Source organism: Cavia porcellus, unplaced genomic scaffold (assembly GCF_034190915.1).
Source record: "Cavia porcellus strain 051 isolate PalLab524CR breed Dunkin Hartley unplaced genomic scaffold, mCavPor4.1 scaffold_10, whole genome shotgun sequence".
Lineage (NCBI taxonomy): Eukaryota > Metazoa > Chordata > Mammalia > Rodentia > Caviidae > Cavia > Cavia porcellus.
The window spans coordinates 59,683,289-59,704,535 of NW_026947493.1; the positions used below are offsets into that span (position 1 = coordinate 59,683,289).

Consider the following 21,247-nt stretch of genomic DNA (forward strand, 5'->3'; position numbering starts at 1 on the left):
GTAATGTTTATCTAAGAGGAACAGAGACAAATTCCTGGAAGTCACATTTGAACCCTGTGTTGCCAAGATGGTTGCCAGGAGAAAGGGGCGGGAACCTCCCGGGATGAAGAGAACCTGTCAGTATGAGGCCCTCCCGCCCACTGCCCTACATAAATATTTCTCTTCCCTGTACAAGTCCTATCACATATTTTTGTACCATATAAGGTCTATTATTTCAAATACAAAAGATTATTTATCTTCTTCAAGATCTGGCTCTTTAATAAATACGATTTGCTTTCCAAAACCATGCTCTCATGAATACTGGCTCTGGAGGGTCAAGTAGATGGACTTAGTCCAGTTACACTGTTTTGACTCTGAAGAAGACTTCACCCTCCAAAATCTCCTGCAATCTTACCTTCCTAATTAGCAGTAACTAACTTGTTCAGTGGCATATGTGATTTTAAAACAACAATAAGTAACATGTAAAATACCTGAATTCTGCTTCTAGGGAAAAAAAACAAAATCTTAGAAAAAATACAAGTCAATCATTTTTAAAACTAACCTATGTTAAATAATAAAAACTTATGTGAGAATGAAACATGTTAGTTTTCGTAAAATATCCTTTCTGGGGTAGTCTTACTAAATCAAGAGAAACTATAAAAGAAATGCCTTTTAATCCTTGTGTTCATTTTTTAGGCCTGGAAAAAAAGAAAAAGGACAAAGCATGCAATTCTCAAGAGCAATAGGATTCTTCCATGGAAATGTCTTCTTATTAAGTGCCACAGTAGGGGCAGGAATATTTATATCTCCTAAGGGAGTACTGAGTTACTGCTTGCTGAACATTCCTCTCTCCTTGAGTATATGGGTACTTTGTGCCATACTCAGTATGATCAATGGTCTCTGTGCCATGGAGGTGGGGAACACCTTCCCCAGAAGTGGAGCAACTTATTTTCTCCTCAAAAGATCATTTGGATCCTATGTTGCTTTCCTTTATGTTTGGATCAAACTTTTTGCTCATTTAACAGGACTGAGTGCCCAAAGCTTGCTGGTAGCTAGCTATCTAACTCATCCTTTCTATGCTGGGTGTTCACCTCCAGAGCTACCAAAGAAATGCCTAGCTTTGGCCATTTTGTGGTCATTAGGACTTCTGAATACTCAAGGGGTGAAAACAGTGTCCTGGTTTCAAACTGTCAGTTCTTTGATGAAGATGTCTATTCTCTGTTTCATTTCCCTAACCGGGATCATCCTGTTAGTGACTGGGAAAAAGGAGAACTTGTCCAGGTTTGAGAACGCTTTGGATGCTGAACTTCCTGATGCCTCACAAATTGCACAAGCCATTCTCCAAGGATTCTACCCATACATAGGATGCACACTCCTGACAAACATAGCAGGTAAATCCATTTCTTAATACACTGGGCAGCATGCATAAAACTTCTTCCAGAAGAAATGAGGATGGTTGAATCTGGTACTCTTGCTTTCTAAAGTGCAGTTTAATCTTTTCCTTACTACGTGACCATCATTAAATCTCCATATACAAACTGTCACAAACTATGGAGAATTCAGTGTTCTTCAGTTTATACCCCTGCATAGACTTTTCAATAGGTTGATAAGACAATAAGGATGGTTGGACTTCCTGCAAGTTATTACATTTTATTCTATCATTCTGAGGCACTTTAAGTGTCATTTTCATTATAAGATGCTTTAACCCTGCTGTACATTTTTTATTATTACCACAAAATCTACTTCCTTAAGCAGTTCTTACTCCACTCAGTGCTGTGGGTCTTCTTTTTTGGTATTGTGCTTTGCATGTCACGTATATATTCCCTGCAGTAGTAAAATGCTATTTCATAATTTTGATTTCACACTATGTCCTAAGACTCATGCCTAAGTTAATATTTAGTTATCTAGCAAATTCTTTTACCTGCATCATTTCACGTATTATGTATTGATATTGCTTCTGAGACTGGTATAGTGAACATCATGCTGTATTAAGAGACTCTTCTATCTCTGTTCTCCACGCTAATAATACGGTTTCAACTAAATTATCAAAATGTAGTTTGGAAATAGTGGTACATCCTACATGTTTGAATAAATAAACATGGAGTAGAAAACAACTTATTCACACTCAAACACACTCAAAATCTCTATAGTAATATAACTCATTAGAGCAGATTAAATATTGTATTAATGTTGGGAACTGTTGAAGCTGGAAATCCACTACATGTGCAGGGCTGGAGCATGACTCTCCCAAGAACAAAGTATACCTCAGGACAAGCCACGTGAAGAAGCTGTTTTAGCTCACAGAACACCTAGCCCCTAGACAATCAGAGCAGTGTGTTGCTAGGACAGTGGAGTGACATATGACATTAAGTTGTCAAAGTGCATAAATAAATGGTGTAACAGGGAAGGGGAAATTCCTTTCCTTCTATTACTAGAGTAAGGGCTCTATTCTACCTCAAATTTGTCTGTTCTTCATTTTCCTCTTACTCTTGGGATCCTTCACCTCAAGAACTTCAAAAGCCATGTGGGTCATGGCAAATTGTCAAACAATGTCTTGGAAACCTTGTACTGAAAAACAAGCTTTCTCTCTTAGGTATAGCACTCACATAAATTTTATGCTTGAAATTTCTGTAGCATTTTATTAAACCTTCAAATCATTATTCCTTGAAAGATGGTCAGATTAATGAGATCTTTTGTTTACTCTTTCATACTATGAAAAGTATAGAACTGGTTTGATTTTTAAAAATATTTTAATGTTTTAATTTCTTCAAATGAGTTTTTAAATTGATACTTTTTAGTGATAATAACTAATTTAATTTTTAATTTTTTTAAATTAAAGAGGAAAAACACAGAAAAGAAAATGATAAACAAAAGACCTACAAACAAAAACTACAAGAACAACAAAAAATCCAAAACAATAACAATATAGGCTTTCAAAGCAAAATTGTAGGAAATTGACAGTGGTTGTAATATTGCATATTATTATCTTTAAAATAGTTTCTTACATTACCAGATAAACATGCAAATTGATATAATCATATATGTATTAACTGTGCTTTTCCAAGAACTGAATTAGATGTATATACATCTTAGTTATTTTATGTACATATAAACAAATTTATATCTTTTTCCTTTTCCCTGACTTTTCTGCTTTCTCCTATTGTTATTTTTCCCTTTTGAGTAGTTTCTCCCCTTTTATAACATCTATTGTAGATTTGGGATCTTATTTACTTTTAAAGTTTCTTACACTAAGGAGCAATATGAGTCTGATTCACACACATGAGTCTGATTCACACACATGAGTCTGAATTATTTCTCTTATGAGTATGGTCTTAAGTCTCATTCATTTACCTATAAAAACCTTGACACAATACTTCTTTATAGTTGACTGGTACTCCATTGTATAAAAAAATACTGTATCTTTTTTACCCATTCCTCAGCTGATGGGCATTTGGGTTGTTTCCATGATTTGGCTCTTACAAATTGTGCTGATAATTTTAAACCAATATGAATTTCCCAGTATAGACAGCTTTTGTTCAGCTACTAAAATAAATTCTTAGCATTGTCATTAACAGTTAGTTTGGATAATTGTTTTAGGTGTCAAAAAGAGATGTACTGGATGTGTGTAAATACTGAGTGCAATAATTGGAAATTAAATATTCTACAAAGATCTAAATGCTAAAGTCTTGCTCCCTAATTGCATTGGTCAACTTTCCCATTACTGAAATAAAATATCAGCGGCCCACAGTTTAGCACAGGAGGTTTAATCTGACTCACTGCTTCATTGCTTTCAGTCCATGGACTTCCAGGTTCAAGGCAGGAACACCATGGCAGAAGAGCAAGGAGGAACAAGCTGCTCAGTTTATGGCAGCTGGGAACCAGTTCATGGAAACAGCACCAGAGAGAAAGGGCTCAGGGAACACAGAGCCTACCGGACATCATGCTTCCATGACTAATCCAAACAAACACAAAGTATTCTTTCCAAATCCCTAGAAACCTCCTAAGTCAAGTTGCCAATGAAACCTGTTACACCATACGATGGCACTATTGGTTGGGGATGGTAACTTAACATGGTGTGGTGTATTGGAGAACCTGTTCGGCTGCTGAGGGCATGCCCTCAGTAGTACTTAGGGTCTTTATCTCTTCCTCCTCCCTCGTCTTTCCTCAGTGCCATGAGGTGAATGGACAGAATCCACTGCTCATCTGCATTGACACACCACACCAGCTGCTGGACCCAGGCAGCAGGGTGAATAGTCATGAATTAAATTTAAAAACATGAGAAAAAATACTTTCCTTTTTATAAGATGATTATGTGATATGTTTCTTACTGTAGTGCAAAGTTTAGTAACAGATGTTCATAGATTGCAACAGTTGGAAATATATTTTCCCATTCACTACATTGTCTATTCCCTTTTGTGATTATATTCTTTGCCATGCAGAATATTTTTCAGTTCAAGTTCTTCTTTCCAAAAACACATTCAGATATTTTCCATATCATTCAATTTATTTTGACTATTTTCTCAGTGGTCCTTTCATTACCAAGAGTTCTGATTCTCTTTGAAAAAATCTGTAGAAGTTTTTTTTTTTTTTCTGCTTTTGGTTGGTCATATTTTAAGGAAAGAATAATTCAGTATTATAAATAAGTCTCCTGTATTTATCTGTGTATTATTTAAAATGGTAATTATGTTATTGATGCAAAAACCTTCAATATTTTTATTGTGTCGCCTATATTTACTGGTCATATTTCTTATTTTGTTGAAAAATTGTAAAACAAAATTTCATAATAAAATAATATTAGAAAATAAAGAGTTAATAAATTATATATTGCTATCTTTAAAGTAGTTATTAAGTGTACAAATATGGACATTAATATTTCTCAAATTGATATTCATACAAACCTTCATTTTCAATGAAGAGACATTAATAGTGTATTGTAACTAACACGTAGTTTTTCTTTTTCCCTTACATCTTTTCCACTTTCTACCATCCCATATCATTTTTCTTTTGAATAATTTTTCCCATTTCACAATATCTATTGTGCATTTTAGACTTTATGTACTCTTTCAGTTTCTGACACAAGGGAGACAATAGTATGCTAAGTCAAGTTGCCAATGAAACCTGTTACACCATACGATGGCACTATTGGTTGGGGTAACTTAACATGGTGTGGTGTATTGGAGAACATGTTTGGCTGCTGAGGGCATGCCCTCAGTAGTACTTAGGGTCTTTATCTCTTCCTTCTCCCTCATCTTTCCTCAGTGCCATGAGGTGAATGTTAATCTCATTTATTTCACTATTTTTTTGTACCAGGGACTGTACTCATGACCTCATGCTTATCAGGCAAACACTTAAGTTGCATGTTAAATCCCTGGCCCTTATTTCACTCATGAGTATGGTGTCAGGCTGAATCCATTTACCTCAAAATTACAAAGTTTATACTCATTAATAGCTGAGTAGTACTCTATTGTGTTAAAAATATCACATCTTCATTTATTCATTGATGTGTATATGTGCACCCATTTTTATAATATATAATAGCTAAATTTCAGAAGCAAGTACCTTCATATTAGCAATATATCATAAAATTTCTTTCACCAGTAACTTCCATGAGTTAAAATTTTCCACTACTCATCATCTAGGCAATACTTTGTGCAAATTAAAACTTCTCCATCAAAGTAACCTGAATAACATATTCATAGCGTGTGCTTCTCCTGACTATGACTTTAATTTGTATTTACTTGCAGAGTAGAGAGGTTGTGCATGTGCTCTTTACCTTCTGGCTCTTTCATGTCACCATCTGTAAACTGCTGACTGTGTTATTCTCTTACTTATTTCTGGTAACACTATAGACTCAGGATTTAGTTCTTTTGCAATTATATACTATTCATATATTATGTCTGTATCTATTTGTGTTGGATGATTGTATTTTGGATATTACATTTTTTGTCATTTTTCTTATAGAGACATATGCTACTTCCAATCAAATTTAATTTTTATAAGTTCTTTAAATTATTGATTTTTATATCTTTTTTAAGAAGTGCTTTCTATTGCTTTGAAGACATGCCAATTTTAAAAGTTTTATAGTTATATACTTTAAAGTTCAAGTCTTGAAACCACTGAGAATTTAATTTATTGCACGAAGCTAACATTTTGGTCAAGTGTAAGTTATCTGTTCCAAACCAAGTGAGTACAGCATTTCAATAATGACTATATTTTAATAGTCACAAACAAACTCATTATTAGAACAGTTATTCATTCATATATTCTATATGTTTGATGCATGTGAAATACAAAATATTATTTTAGAAATTGAATATATAAGAATCAAAAAATGATAAACAAAAATACCTGCTACTATAAACTGTATACCATAGCAAAAGAGAAATAAAAATCAATAAGTTAAAAAAGTTAAAAAAGAAATTTAAAAAATATTATCATTCATTTTATTTTCTAAGGAATATGTATATGTATACATATGGAGTAAATATATAACAAGAAAAAATGGAAGAAAAGGGGTAAAGAATCTCCAACAGGCAAGAGATTTTAATGTTTTGCAAGGTAATTATGTAAATCATTATTGAGATACATAAAATCCAAATAGGCATGACCAATATATAGGCAATACATACAGTAATGAAGATCCAGAAATTTACACAAAAGCAGAACATTAAATGCAGATAGAGAAAAGAAATAAGCCATCTATAAAGGAAAACATATCAGGGTCACAGAAAGCTTCTCAACCCAAACTTTCAAGTCAAGAAGAGCTTGGAGTGAAGTATTTCAAGACTTAAAAGAAAAGAACTTCTAACCTGTATTGGTGTATCCTGCCAAACTGTCTTTCAAAAAGAATGGAAAAATAAAAAACTTCCTTAACACAGAACAAATGAAAACATTCATGATCATCAAGCCACTTCAGCAAAATGCTGTGAAGGATATTTTAGAAAGAGATTAATGAAGACACAAGAACAGCAATAGATAGAAGGAACCAAGTAAGACAAGCAGTTCAACAGAAGAGAAAGACAGGGTACCAACAACAGGAAAATAATAGCAGAAGGATAACCCTAAGCATAGCAGTTATAACTATCAATGTAAATGTTCTCAATTCACCAATCAAAAGAAACAGACTGGCAAAAGGGAGCAAAAAGCAAGATCCATCAATATCCTGCATAAAGAGATACATTTAACTCAAAGAGAAATTCATAGGTTGAAAGTCAAAGGTTGGAAAACTATACTCCATGTAACAGGAACCTAGATTAGAGCAGGTGTAGCTATTCAATTTATTCAATTTGCAGACAGTGTGAATTTAAAGCCAATACTGGTCAAAAGAGACAAAGAAGTTTGCTTATATACTTAATAAGAGATAATTCCAACAATAAGAAATATCAATCATAAATAGATGTGTACTCATATAAACCTATATTAACAGACATAAAAAATCACTAATGCAATTGTAATGGGAAACTCAGTAAACAGCTGTCACAAATGAACAGATCACTTAGACAGAAAATCAACAAAGAACTTTCAAAAGTAAGCCAAATCTGTGCACAAATGGACTTAGTAGATGTCTACATAAACATCAGAATACCCATTCCTCTTAGCTGTACACTGGATGCTCTCCAAAATGGACCATAAAACGTGCTCAAGAAAGTGAAAAGGAATTGAAATTCTCCTATGCATATTATCTGACTGCAGTGCAATGGAAATGGGAATCAATGGCAAAAGAAACCACAACAATAAAAAAAACACGTGTGAATTAAATTACACCCTCCCTAGGAAACAGTAGATCGCATATGAAATTAAAGAGAGTAAACATTATCTAAAATTAGGCGACATTGCTGAAACCAGATCTTATCAGAAATTATGTGACAAACAGAAAATAGTCCTAAGATGGAAATTTATGCTGGTGAACTCTCACATCAGAAAAACACAGTGAGCTCAAATAAACAACCTGAGGTTGACTCTCAAACCTCTTGGAAAGAACAATTCAAACCCATAGCTTATTTGGGGAAGTAATTAAAATCATTAGAGAAGAGTGTAATGCAATTAAGACTAAAAATTGTACAAGGCATCAATGAATCATTGGGTTGATTCTTTGAAAGATTCACTAAAATTGATCTCTGACTCAAGTGAACTACAGTTAAGCTGGCATCACACGCATGCCACATACATAGAAATTCTTTTTTATAATTAACATTATTGATACATTATATATATTATACATATATAACATTCTATATATATTTATATATATATAATGATCACATTCATCATAGAGTATTTCTACCTGTGTATATATTTCGATTTCTCCTTTTCCCAATTACTTCCCCTCCTTTCACCCAATCTTCTCCTCCCTGTTTGTAAAGCAATATTTCCATTTTATTCTTTTCAAAAATCATTTAGTGGGACGGGACTTAAGGGGAAAAATCCCCTCCTGCAAATATTTTTCATAACCAAATTCTCAATTTTTTGGAAATCAGCTATTAAATTATTTGTATAATATTCAACTTTAATATTGACCTTAACCTTTATCATAAATAGCAATGTAATTTCCAGAGAAGTAAGTACCATTTTAACCAATGAATATTAGTAATACAAAAGAGTAAGATTTTGGGAATGTGTTATAACATACATTTACCATTTATTCCTTTTCAATCTCATACTTCCTGTTTCATATCATTGTTTCTCTCCTCATTACCAAAAGTCCACCTTCTAGTTTCCTGTCATGTCTTCTTTCATTCATTTATTTACTTATTTGTTTATATTTCTCATTTAAGAGAGAATATGTAATATTTGAACTTGTGAGTCTGGATTATTTTGTTTATGATGATGGCTGCTTCTAATTGTCTTGAACTCATTTTTCTTTCTCAATGAATTATTCAATCATATATATACATGCATATATATGGATTATTTTTATCCATTCATCTGTTGACAGGCATACATACTATTTCAAAAACATAGCTATGATATGAGGTTTTTATAAATTTTGGTAAGCACATAGTAATGTAATATGCTGCTCTTAAGTTTTGTCAATATATACAGGATGAGTAAAGGTGATAAATGATGATTTTATTGTAACTTACCTGAGGAATCTCCGTATTTATTTACATAGTGTTTGTAATAGTTTACATTCCAACCAACAGTACAGTAGGGCTCCTACTTACAAAATCCTCTCCACTGCTTGTTCCTTTCAATTCTTTATGATAAACACACTGACTAGGATGAGATAGAATCTTAAGGTAATTTAATTTGCAATTTTGATTTGAAAATTTTGGTTTGCAAAAGTTAAAGCTATCAAGAATTTTATACACTTATTGGCCATTTTTAATCCTTCTATTGAGAAGTGCCTATTGAGATAAATTGCACATTCTGTTGGGTTATTTTTTCTGGGAAGATACCCAACAACTACTATTTAAAGGAGGAAATTTAATAGAGCTCAGATTTCAGAGGCTCAGTTTATGAGGGAGTGGCACTAAAATGCAAATATCATGGCAGAACAAAGCTTCTAAGGGTGGAGCCACCGCAGTGCAGAGCCAGGGAGCAGTGCTGAAGAGAAGGAGGCCAGAAGTCAGAAACAGACTCCAGCTTCAGGCCTCCAGGCCACACCCAGACACCCTCAGAAGTGTGCTGTATGTATGCTTTTTGCAGGCCTCAAGCAAACCAAGTTGACATATCCCACCTTATGATAGCTTAATATCAAATATACCCCATTAAGACACTGTTTTATTACTTTATTTTTTTATTTATTTTTAATGTTGGTGCATGCTTTCACTAAATAATGATTACATTCACCTTAAACATCAGGTAAATACACATAATACATTTTAAATATTTTTTCACTCCATTTTCCTAAACCAGACCTCCAGCTATTGGCCACATTCACTATCTTAATCTCTTAGTTAAATGAAGGTCATAATTCTGCTAAAATAATACAGCTATCTTGTGTACAAACTGAAACACAATAAACCCTTCCCAAAAGTCTCACTGATCCCCAAATAGGTAAAAAGTCCAATTCCAAATTTCTTGGCAAAAATTTAACTGTGACTCTCTATAAAAATGAAAAGCACAAGAGTGGGAGTGGATAGAAAGCAAGACTAAGCACACTAGTGTAAATATCAAATCCTACATATGCATGACCTCTTCAAGTCTCCATTACATGTTTATCTTCACTCCCACAGCTTTCACACACACCTTCTCAGGGGCACAATGATTTTTCGCTGCAGTCTCAATGAAAAGCTCCATGACCACTTACATTCTTCTGCATCCAGTAAAACTAGCATAATATGAATGATGGAAATTAAACTAATTCATATTAAGTCTGGTCAAGTTTATGATTCCAACAGAGTCCTTTACCGTCAGATATGGTACTTACACAAATCATGTATTCTTTATGACCTCCTAACCCTATAAACCTGTTAAGAGAACTGACACAAAAGTTTCTATCATGGTATTTATACTTCATTCCCTCCTCATAGTCCCTTCTTGTCCTTTTCAAAATCTCTTTGAGGACATCACTGCTCAATCAACATTACTATTGTCCTTTGAAACTAGAATGCTGGTCTGGTTTTTGGTAGCTTATGAGGTCATTCATAGGTATTTATTGATGAATAAGTGTGTGTATCCTATCAACTTTATCTGAATTGGATAAAAAGGAGCTTTAGAAGGAAAATGTCTTAGGCCTGACAAGACCAGCAATAACAAAAATTTAGGACTAACATGTATACAAATTTTCTGTGTCTCAAACACCACAAACTTTTCCAACTTATTCATGTCTTCTAGTATATTCCTCATCTTTCCTTTTCTTCCCTTAGTAGAACAAGTTTTTACCATACAAAACCTTTTCTATAAAAAACATATCTTCATACTGACAATTTTTAAATCTCCTAGGCCCTATTTGCTGTGTTTATTCTATGTCAAGATCATGACCACAAGGATTTTTGAATGAAAATTAATTCCATATTGCAATTTAAGAACTGTCACAATACATAAGAATATAATAAAAATATTAACTCAAATTGGAATTCAAATGTAAATTTCCTTAGTAGGCAAGATGTGAACATCTGTACTCTTCTTAAATATGTAAATATTGCCAAGAAGTTTTGCATTCTGTCCTTGAGCTTCCTAAACACAAGTTAATCCCTGTATGACTTGATGCAGGTAGCACATTGTCAAATAAAAATATGTCCTATCTAAGAAAACTATGGAAAAGGACTTCATGGAAAATCCAGAAATAAAAGCAATACTGGATGAGAAAATAAGAGTTTACCTCCTAACTAGGAGACTAGTGGAGCAATTTTGTGGTGGTGGCCATAATAGAACAGTGTGAGCAACAGGAAGTAATATGACACACAAAGGATGACAAGTATATATGCAAAATTCATTTGCTTGAGGAAAGATAGCATTTTTAACAAATCGTTCTGGGAAAACTGGTCTCCACAAGCTGAAGGTTGAACCTAGATGCATATTTCTTACCATGAAATAAACTAAACCCAAAATAGATTAAAAGTGTGAATATTAGAACAGAAATATTTAATCTTTGCCAGACAAATAAGGCAAAATGCATGAAGACGTAAGTGTAAATAGACTCCAACAAAAACCCTGATTGCCCAAGAAATAATGCCAAGAATCAGCAAATGAGATCACATCAAATTTGAAAACTTTCACACAAAAGAGAAAACCATTACCAGAGGGAAGACACAACATACAACATGGGAATGAAATTTCCAACTGCTCTTCAGATGAAGTACAAACATCTAGAGTATATGAAGAATTCAGAAAATTAAGAGACAGGAAATTTAAAGACCAATCCAAAAATGGACATCTCAAATTAACAGACAATTCTCAGCTGAAGAACTGCAAATGACCAAAAAACACATGAAAATTGTTCAACAGCACTGGTCATTTAAATAATGCAAATTAAAGCAACACAGACTCTATCTTACTAATTAGAGTGGTTATTATCCATCAGTCAACCAATAACAAGTGCTGGTGACACTTGAGGAGCAAAAACACTTCCTCATTGTAGGGGGAACTGTAAATTGATTCAACCACTATGAATACTCACATGGAGATTCCTCAAATATTTGCAAGTAAAAAGTCTATTTGAATCAGCTTTTTACTTTTCGGTGTCTTTCCAAAACAGGTAAAGGCACCATAGACCAGCAATATGTGCATGTCCCCTGTTTAAACCATTCAATTAATAACATCCTATCAGTTTATCAGTAGACAAATGGATAAACAAAATGTGGCATTCATACAAAACATAGTACTCTACCATAAAAAAAAAAAAAAACACGAGTCATTTCTAGGGAAATGGAGGCACTTAAGATCATAATATTACTGAGTGCAATGACTCAGGAACAGAAATATAAAATCACGTAGTAAGAAAAAAGGTGATTTTAAAAGAAGAAATTGCTATCCAACATGCACAAAATATCTAAACTGATATATAGATATATTTAAATTATTTTACATATTGTTTGACATTTTGTTCTGGCTATCAATATGTAATTAGTTGATAAACTTTGTGTAAGTTAAACAAATGAATCTGGTGATGTAAAACTAGTGTTGAGGGGGAGGGAAAAATAAGGGGACTGGAATATGATATGCAGATGCACAAATCTCGTACTTTAATATACTTCTTGTGGTTGTCAAACATGTACTAAAGAAACACAAAAAGTAAAGCTGTCTCAGTTGATAGCATGTTCTCTTTCAGAGATGAACGCTTACAAATATTCTTCCTATGGAGATATTATGAAAGCTACTTCTCAGGATAGGCAAGAGAAAAGCATTGAGATGCTACTAATTCATAAATATTTCATTTGAATTTTCTTTTTTTTTTTTTTTTTTTTTTTTTTTTTTGGTACCGGGGATCAAACTCACGACTGTGCGCTTGCAAGGCAGGCGTTTATGCCGCTGAGCTAAATCCCCAGCCCCATAAATATCTCATTTCAGTTTTCTAACATACTGCTTCTAACAACATCAAATTAGGAAGCTATAACATTTCATGATAGATCAAGCCTGAGAGTAGAAAAAACATGAGATGGGTGCAGGATCCTGTGGGATTGCTGCATTATATGAAGTGGCTATCATAACACACACTACATGTATTTTACGTTCAAACCTAAATTACTAGGTGTGCACATTTGGATTCGTGGGTACCAAGGCCTAGTAGGAACTGTCACGCTTAAGCATGCCTGTGATGGGTCACAAGCCTGACCAAGAGTAAAGAAAATAGAAAATTTATGTATTAATATTTATGTTAAAAGGGCAAAGATGATGCTGAAGTACTGTTACACATTACCTCCATGATTTTTAGCTATGAATATTTACACAGGGTCTCAAAATTATCAGTGCATTCATTGCATAGCTCATCTGAAAATATTAAAAGGAAAGTTTAGTGACACTAAAGCCATTGCCCCAGAAGATCTATGTTCTACCCATTCATCAATAGAAGAATCAAATGTGTCTCCCAAACATGACTAGTGAGACTTTTAAAATTTTGCATAATTTATTTTTACAAATTATATTTACAAGCACGAAAAGAAAATGTGTCCTGGATCCAAGCAGGATCAGCACAGAAACATGACAGAACAATGACACTGGAATAACATACTGTTCTACTTTATAGTTGAAGGAACTCTTAAAATGTAAACAATATATCCTGCTCTGACTCATTTTTTTCTGTTCCTTAGGAGAGGTGAAAAACCCTGCCAGATCTTTCTGGCACTTCCCAGATCTTTAATATTTTCCCTGTCCATCGTGACTGTGATGTACTTGTTGACTAATGTATCCTTCCTGACAGTTTTGACACCAAAGGAAATCATCTCTTCAGGTATGATTGTGTGCGAACAAGTGCAGAACAGTCACATTTAACTGTTTAAATTAAACAGCTACTCCACTATACACTAGATTAGTTTGATGAGCACCTAGTCATATATTTATATGTTGTTCATGTTTGTGACTTTATCAAGAATCCAAGAAACAATGATGTTTAAGTCATGTCCAAAAGTTAAGCACTTGAAAAATATTAGGTTCTGAGAGTAGCAGACTCTAAATAGCAAGTACTAAATAGAGAGTAGGAGAATAGAGCAAAAAAAATGAGATAGATTAAGGGGCTGTTACATTAAGAAAATAATGAGGAAAACAAATAAGAAAGGCACCCAGAAACAATTATACACACAAATTTCTATTCTCACTGTATCTGTTGAAAATAGGAAATACCATCTTCATTTCTCAGATGGTGAATCTGAAATTCAGGTTATTAAATAATGCAGTCACTGTCATCCTTCTACAGATAGATTTAAGATTCAAAATCCAACGTCAGTTGATCTCTTATCATTATAAAAATTGTTTCCACTTCAGGTAATTGGTAGTATTGGTTTGTGAATGTATGCTGCAATTTATAATGCCTGATGCTCAAAAAATTGCACAAAGAATGTTAGTTGATGTTGCATACTAATGGACAAAGTACAGAATCAAGACAAAATTCCTATTTTGAAAGCACATTCTCAATCACTGTGCTGAATGTGCACTGCAGAAAGACCAGATCAAAGCATCACTGAGACCTCATCTCAGGAATTCAATAATACTACACAGACATACTACTGAAGATTTGTCACACCAGAAGTTTGTTTAGAGACAGAATCATGACATATATACATAGATATGAATGAATGAAAATTCAATGTTCAGGATACTTTATAACAATAAAGTAGAAATAAAACTTTAGAAAAAATTCTACCCAAGTTTAAAGTTTTAAACATATTTACTTCTGCAGAAAAACAAGTGCACTTATCTACAAAACTCATGCATTATGAACAATTAATTTTTAAGTATGACATATAAATTGCAAACAAAATACCAATAAAACACAAGCTAAAAAGAACCACAAATAATTATCGACAAGTAAAAACACAGAAGAATGTGAACATACATGTAATATTTTCACAACTCAAAAAGTTGAAAGGTGGCTTGATGGTAAAAGAAAAAAATTGTGATTATAAATAAGTATAAGTTAAAAAAAACAAAACAGTTGTTACCATTGCATATTTACAACTGTTATTCTCACGGAAATTCAGAAATCCATTAAAGGAAATGATTGTAATTAGTAAAATGAGGGAAAAATATAATAATTTGGCTTACACTTCCTCCAGAATTCAGTCTGCAAGTTTAATAAAATTCTACCTCACTGAATTTTAAATACGTGATCGTCATTATTTCTCACTCCATAATTGGTCCAGATCCTTGTTCATGACTGATTTACTGCAACAACCTCTTCAATTAGGCAGGTTCTGATACTCTCAATTTCAGTGTCTACAGATAGTTTAGACTAGAAAAAGTTAATTAGACTGCTTCTCTGCTTGAACACTGCTTTCTGTTTTGCTTGCCTATCTTCCTAATCTCACTATCTCAGAATTGCAACCACTCTAATGTCAGTACAGGCACTTCCTTCCTTCAGGCCAAATGGCCACCTCTTAGCTGACCAGAACAGGTTCTGAGCCAAGGCTTACTCCAGAACTAACTTTCTGTACTGATCCATAGCACTCTGCTCACTGTGCCTCCCACAAGATCCCAAGATGTCTGCAACCAGACATAATTTGCTACCTCATGGTGACAGTAAGATTGATTCCAAGGTCAGTATCTGTAGAGCCCAAGTACCTCATCCGATATCAACACTAGTCTCAGAAACACATTGTAAACCCATGAAATGAAAGACAATCAATAAATCTAGAGTATAATACCAATGATCGCATAGCAAGTGCTAACTCCTTTATGAATTCTTTCAACTTGAGAAAATAGACTACCTCAAGAAGGAATAATGATAGCCCTTAATATTGTAAACACATACATATAGTTAAGCAGTTGGTATGGAAACTTCCATGAAATAAACTACTAATTCATCTAATGCTCATTGAATAATACAATGATCTCATAAGTAATAAGAAAACAATTACATCACACAATTATCTCCACTTGAACTATAACTAATGCACACTTTTTCTGAACCATTTTGCAGCATGTTGATACATAAACAATACAATATCTCACATTTTTAACCTGTCATTTGATTTAGATAGGACACAATGTCCATTCTTATGGAAAAATCCATCCTTTGTTACTTTTACTGGACAAGACTTCAGGTGATGGTATTGATATAGGGGAATGAAACTCCTAAACTACAATATGTCCAGTATGAGTTTGCATTCTCTAAAATTGAAGAATGAATTTTAGGAACAATGGAGATTAAGAACAGAAATATTTGTTAAGAGAAAGAAAACTTTTGTGTGAGACCGACGGAAGAGGTCCTGAGCTGATTGTCTCTTATAGAGACTTTTGTAGAGTAAAATCAAGAGTGAGATAGGTTCAAGGTGGGGTAAACTGGGAAGTTGCAAAGTAGATGGCATAAGGTGTGACAGAATTATGTTTAACCAATAAGAGTAATTAATTGTTCAGGAAAAATTGATTAATTTGGGGCAAACAAGGAAGTGAGTCACATAGAAAGCAGGCATTCTTAGGGAGCAGTGACTCTTCCCATAGCAGATTGAGAAGGTGATTCCTGACTTCTTCAGGGTGACAGAGAACTATTTAGAATATCAGTCCTTAAGATATGGGTGCATTTGTTTGTTCTTTTGTCTTGAGGCCTGGCCTATAGTAGATGATATCTGTTTCCCCAGACCTACAAAGTCTCTGGTTTCTACACTGACTCCTTCAAAGATCTAGCCCTTTCTTACTGCCTATAATATTTGTAACTAAGTCAGCTGCATATATCAATATAGGCAATATCAATCATTCATTACTTTTTAGCAAAATTCCACAAACATACAGACTTAAAGAAAACATTTTAGACCATAAATATATGGGTTCACAATATATGATAGCATAGTCTGGGTTGCTGGGATGCTGGGCCATCTGTGAGTCTGCTAAATCCTGCATTAAATGGAAAGTGTTTATCATACAGCTTGCCATGTTTTATTGGGTCCCCAAAGAATGTTACTTCAAGCTTTTGAGATGCAAATACCCCAACAAGGTTACACGTGCAAGAATTTTATTAGGGCAAAGTCTTATGTTTAGGAAATCAGACAGAAAATCAGGAGGGCAATGGGAGCATAATGTAAATTTAGGCTACAGCAAAGGCATAGGAATGAGAGTTTGTGTAAAAACATGTCAGACTGCCACAGAACATACGCAAGTCTATGAAAAGCACTTTACCAATCACTGGCATTCAGTTAAAGAAATTTTCATGATTCTCTTCCACACAAACTGATTACCCAAGAGTTACCTGTAAGGCGTTCTGCTTTAACACATGTGTCATATAAGATTTCATAATACAGTAGGAGATCTGGGTAAATTAGGTTTCTAAAAGGGTAATCTTTCTCATGCATTTTTACAACACAACAGATGACATAGTTAGTTTTGGCTTTGTCCTCTGATAATTTAGGCTGAGCTTGTTAATATGAAAGTTAGACCAGGTTCCAATAAAGAGTGCTTGCAGAACCTTGCAATACCTCTCAAAGAGTAGCTAAAAAATCATAATTAACAGTTTCCATTTTATTAGTGAAAACACAAAGAAGCCACAACCAATGTAAGAACTTAAGGTCACTTCCCCTCTTCAGCTCCTGTCAAGAGACAGATTCAGGAAGAAGAAAGTATTGTCATATATATTTGTAAAACTGCCAAAGTGACTATGATTTTTTTCCATTTTATTTTCTGTGTGTAGATTCTGTTGCTGTCACGTGGATGGACAGAGTACTCCCTTCCATGCAATGGGTCATTTCACTGGGAATTTCAGCTTCAATAATTGATACCAGTTCCTGTGGAATACTTTCAGGATCAAGGATTCTCTATGCAGCAAGCCAAGGAGGACAATTGCCACTGGTCTACTCTATGCTTAATGAGCATCTTTCACCAGCTGCAGCTGTGATACAGTTAATTATTTTAGCTTCTGTTGCTGTTATACCATCAAATCTGACTCAATTAATAAAATATCTGGCATTAATGTCTTGGGTTCTACATGGGCTAAATATGCTTGCTTTACTTAAATTAAGATACCAGAATCCAGATCTACCAAGACCTTATAAGGTAAATCAAAATTGAAATTTCAACTTGAATTTAGCATTATAGATCTATAAACAAAATGTGTTTAAGCTTTATGAATGCTGCTAAACAATAGCCAGACAAATTCTGGATCATCTGATTTCGACCTGCATTTCTTGATTTTCTGTTAGGAAACAATTATTACTGGATTTATTTCTATTAATTTTTGGTTTAAAAGTTTGTATTTTATACTTGGTGGCAAAAGTATAAGTTTTAAAAAGAATATAGATACTGTTATCTTAAATTTCAGGAATTATCAAAAAGATTTTAAGAAGAAAACATTTAGTTTTATAAGAAATTATGGTCATTATAAAATTGTGAACTTCCAAAATTTAATCACTATGCCATATGAAAGAGTTGACAAAAACTATTGTAACTTCTGACTATTTACTGTATGATTCTTTGCAAGGAAAGAACTAAGGTCTGATCTGAAGGCCTCATGCATATTCAGTGAGTTCTAAAGGCCATTACCAAATAAACAAATAACAAATCCCTAAATCATGCCAGTCACTAAAATGAATACTTGAGTGTTCTTATTTTCACTTAAATTCCTATGTTCATCTTTGGAAATTCTCATTCTGTCAGTCTCTTTTGGGACATGGTAATTGGTATAGTAGCCGTTATCTTGCAGATTCTTAAGCTGAGAAATACCCTCCTAATATATGAAGAAACATGAATCTGTTTCATCTTCTACTCTCTTTTTCCCCCAAATGAGCCTTGTATTTATCTATGAAGGAGTATTGTGAAAATGACTTTTGCTTTAGATATTCATTTAAGCCAATATGCAGTGTGTAACTGCTATGTTCAGGGTCTCTTCCGGGCAGTTCAGAGAACTCAATCAAGATTTCCCTAGAAGAACTTCTTAGCATTATAATAGAGTAAGAAATGTGGACAAGTGCAGTTAATAAGTTCATCACCAAATGTCATTTTGTTCATCCAGATCTACTCAAATGTAATCAATGCATTTCCAGCCAGTACTTAAAGATTCACATTATCCAAGACACCATTGTACAAATGAAGACCAGATCGAGAAGCCCAAGTTTGTAAAGCTGGACAGGGATAGCAAACTACTTAAAGGAATCATTTTTCTATCTGTCCCATCAAGCATGCCAAAATGAACTAGGAAAAATTTGAGTAATTATTTCTTGAAGAAATGAAATTTTCACAAATCAATTTTTCTAATTCAATTCAGAATTTGCTGAATCAAATGAAGTGGTTACTCTAGGAAAAGCTTTTGCTTATTCCTTACAAGACATATGACAAACAGATGGCAGCTAGGTTTCCTAAATACAAAACCATGAGTGTTGCTGACGCTAAAAAGCAAGTGGTATTAATTATTTACTTATGACAAGACATGAAATAATGTACCTTTTCATCACTTTTCATTAAAAGCACAATTTTTACTAATTTTAGTAAGTGAATGACACAAACTATTGGAAAGAGAAATAATTTATTAATATATTGTGGTGTATGTTTACTGCTCATTAATCTCATTTTCCATATCCTAAAACTGACAATATACATTTAAACCTATTTAAACGTATATGTGCATTTACCTCCCATTCTTATCTGTCACTTACAAAATTGTTTTAAAAACTTGTGAAAGAAAAAAATCATCACTAATCTTCATTTTCTTTCTCCTTTCAGGTTTGGCTGCCAGTAATATTTGCATCTTTAGCTTTTTCACTCTTCCTAATTTTTACGCCAATCATTCAGTCTCCCAAAATGGAGCATGTTTATCAACTTGTCTTTGTTTTAAGTGCATTTCTGTATTACCGGCTTCATGTTCACCTTAATCAAACTTCTGCTTTCTCTGAGAAAGTCACTTGTTATTTACAATTATTATTTAATCTTTCACCTTCAGAAGATCATGAAAATTGTATTTTGGCAGAAAAAAAATGATTGTAAATAAACATTAAGAATGTAACAGAGACTAAATTGTTAAATCTAAGTTTCTTAGACAAATAGATCATTGCAAGCTTCCAAACTATTTAGAACAGCGTCACACATGCATCTTTACATATTTGTTAATAAAGGTCATATCTACAGTGATAAGTGGCTTCCATGGGTAGGTTATCTTCACTGATGAAGGCTTGTACTCTTGGAATGCTCTCTTTAACTGAGGCCCAGGGCCTTGCTAAAAAATATATTATGCAGTCCTGTGAAATGCTCTGGGATTCAACCCAGCCTGGTATACAAAGTGAGTTCAAGGCCAGCCAGAGCTACAGATTAAATACTGTATCAAAAAGAAAGCAAACAAAGAAACAATAAATAAATAAATGGAAACAAATATCAGACATATTGACCAATGCCCACAATCATCGCACTCTAGAGGCTGAGGCAGAATGATCACTCAAGTTAAAGACCAGTCTGACCTAAAGAGCTAGAAAGTGAGTTCTAGCTCACCTAAACTTAAGGGTGAAATCCTGCCTTAGAAAAACTAAAAGAGAACAATGAAAACAAAGTTAAATCAGCCCATTTTGCAAGGCTTGACATGAGATAACTAGAGCAAAGGCAAAATCTGACAGGAACTTTAAGAAAGATATTAAATGACAACTGTGTGCCCAAAGTACCACTCCTTCTTAAAATAATCACAGATAAAAATTTTCCAGTTACTTTATGCCAGTAAGCATAGTGTACAAAAAGAGATGCTAATGCAGGAATTGAAAATTCCTGGAAATTAGAGGCGTGTATTATCACAAGATGAAACAATATTGGGACCAATACTGATTGATTCAGCAAAACAGGAGAGTAAAATCCTTCCATCTACAGAGCAAGGACCTAGATGTTACTAAAGCACAGATTTTAGAAAATTTTTAAAAATGCAACTTTATTAACATAAGGATAGGAATGTTAATAAGATTATTACATGAAGATGTGTATTAGTAGTACAACAGCAATGCCATTTGTTCATTTTAGTCTCACTCTATAAAAAGTTGATTAATTATTCAACATTCTGAAATATGAAGTATAATAGCCATAGAAATTATATCAATGAAGACACTTCATCCTCAATAAGAGCAGAAAATAGCAATGGTGAACAGGAATAAGCAGCAACATACAAGAATCAAGGCTCTTCAATAAAACAAGAGCAGTCAGATGGAAAAATAACCTACACAGATCAAATCATCAGTTGGTTTGAATGTCTGTGTCCCTTTCAAAAACCATAAGC

General features: G+C 33.6%; 1 pseudogene; it reads left to right on the forward strand.

Moving 5' to 3' along the window:
• The first annotated feature begins 598 nt into the window (after positions 1–598).
• LOC100720847 (solute carrier family 7 member 12-like) lies at positions 599–20,141 on the forward strand (annotated as a pseudogene).
• Positions 20,142–21,247: the final 1,106 nt, after the last annotated feature.